The sequence below is a fragment of the Camellia sinensis genome, chromosome 3 (assembly GCF_055761805.1).
Source record: "Camellia sinensis isolate YWXY chromosome 3, ASM5576180v1, whole genome shotgun sequence".
Taxonomy (NCBI): domain Eukaryota; kingdom Viridiplantae; phylum Streptophyta; class Magnoliopsida; order Ericales; family Theaceae; genus Camellia; species Camellia sinensis.
The window spans coordinates 92,094,231-92,097,004 of NC_138963.1; positions in this window are offsets into that span (position 1 = coordinate 92,094,231).

Below are 2,774 nucleotides of genomic sequence, written 5' to 3' on the forward strand. Positions count from 1 at the left end.
GTTGAAAGATAAAAGTTATGTAAAGTATAAATGTTGATAAAATCTAAATTAAGAGGATGAAATTGAATTCATGGACTTGGTACATGTTGTTTATGAGGTTGTGTCCTTGGCCATTGGTAGAGGATGGTATTGAAGTTGTTAAATAATTTGTGAAACTTTGAATAATGTGCCAATTGTTTAGTTGAATGAAAGCGCAAATTGATATGGGTTCCTCTCCCCTCTGCATTTTCACCCAATAAAGTTTGGCGCTTTGACATGGGCTCCTCTTCCCTCTGGTTCGCACCTGGTAAAGTGTGAATAGGTTCCTCTCCCCTCTAGCTCGAGGTCCGGTAAAGTTTGACACTTTGAAATGGATTCCTTTCCCCTCTGGCTCATGCTCGATAAAATGGGTTGTGGTGGTTATGGCTTGATGAAGCCGGGGTCCGTTATGTGTTAATTACACGTAGTGTATCTTCATACTTGTGTTGTAATGAGAAGGGATGCATTATTGGCTTTTTATGCATGTGACCGGTAAATATAATAATGCGTGTTGACATGTATATTATTGCTTCTATATATATGTATTTGTGAACGTTCATTTTGTACTTGCGCTTAAGGCCATAATATATAGTAATTTTCTTTGTAGCCGTAATGAGTTGGACTGTAGGACAAGTATATTGTTTAGATCGATCTTAGGAGATCATGGTAATATGATGAATGGTTTAGATTTCTTTAAATGCAAATGAAAAGTTTTGAAAGGTAAGAACTGGTCTTTTGTTTCTCATTATGTTAAAGAGGATCTTTTGAAAATTTGTATTTATATGAGTATATTTTGAAGTATGAAATGTCGCATATTATATTGTAACTAGTTTCTCGTGCTCTTCTGAGGGGTTTAGTCCCCTCAGATACGATAGCCCTACAGTTCAGACTCCCGTGGTTTTGAATCTAGTTTCACAAGTGCAATATGAAACATAAAAATACAAATGAGAGTCCAAATTCGGCAAATCTTAGAAAATCCATTTATCACTAAAGATGCCAAAATGGACTGCATTGCCAGATTTCAAAGGCGCTTCCTAAATATTTTGAAAAATTTAGGAAACCCGTGACTCGTGCCAAAGGCCACTTGTCCATCATAACCAAAGTGTCTCGGCTGGAGAAGTTAAGTATGAGAGGGGAGGTCATAAATTGAGCACCCCACTCATCCGATCAAAGATCGGCCTCTACTAATCATGATGTAATTTTTATGTACATTATATGCTCATGTTATAATTATTATGCTAACTTACTATGTGAGGCACACAATTATAGGCTACGTCACCCACTTTGGAATACTTTGATTTCATATTTGTTTGAAAAAGTGTTTTCAATATGTGCAACTCAAAGGCGAAGTTAGCTCATATGTACAATAATCAAAGTCATTCCAACTTAGGCAGAATAGCCGGCATCCACAGGCATTCAAAGAGATATTTCAAACAAGCACTTAGCCTCATGGTAGTATGCTTGATATGGAAACACAAATACACATGTAATATGCTAAAACAAAAAAAATACTCACCTAGTACTCCACTGAGGCAAACCAAAGAAAATAAAATAATTAGAAAAATACATGTTCCTAAATATGCAAAGTGACTAATGCAACACATACGAATTGCAACTACCATGTTCGGCTTATTTAACATGTCATATGGATCAACTCAAAACATACGGAAACGCACGTATTCAAGTAATTAGAAAATGACAATGATATTAGAATGATGAACCAAACCCAATGCATGCATAAATGGATACAATGCATAGCAATGATATGAAACCAAAACATGATACTACCACGGTAAGCATGTAAGTATAAGGGAGAAAGAAATGGGAGTTGGAAGACATACAAAATATTACAAATTTGCCCTTGCACAAGAGGGTTTGAATGAATGTCCTAATTAAACTAATTATTACAAACACAAATGAATTAACTAAATTAATTAATTATTACAAGTCTGAATGAAAGTAAAGCAACTAATTAATTACAACATACGAATCTAAAAGCTATTAATCTAGTGGATTCGAACGAAAGGCAAGGAACCGCATGAGCACAAACAAGAACATCCTCTGAAAACCTCTCTGTTTGCTGCCAGAATATGTTCTGCCGTAAAAATGCCACTTCATGTACAAAATAGGTGGCCGGCCGGCACTGAAAAGTGGTCGGCCATACATAATGGTGGTTGGCCGACCACTGTTTCTAGGGAATATCCTGTTGTAACAGAGCAAAAATAGAGTGTTTTCAAGAGATGTTTATCCTCTCTGCCCTTCCCTATCATGAAGATGGTCAAGGGAGGAGTAGATTCGATTCTCAAATTATCAATTATCACAAATTTGTTGCAATAGGACAAGAGCTCAATAAATGAAACAAAAAATAAATAATACTTCATCCCTATCATAGAGTTACCTTAAGGGAGGGGGTAGACTTTGCCTTATGAATCATCAAACATCACTAAAATAGTATGCAATGATTCAAGACGTAATAGGTTCAGTATAACGTCCAACTAAACCTAACCAAATTTTATTATCTTTTTTACCTCTTTTACTCTAATTTTATTAGTTCTTTTTTTCTTTACCTTTCCATTTTCTTATCTTTTCTTCTTTTTTGTCCAAAGGCGATGATTACGTCTACTAAGTCCAAAAGGAATAAAGAGTAGCAAGCATGACTTGACCTGGGAAATGAGCTTTTCAAGCCCTTTTCTACAGGAGAAACTACAAAGGAAGAATCAAATCCATTTACAAGCGATAATGAATTCGGAGTCAAA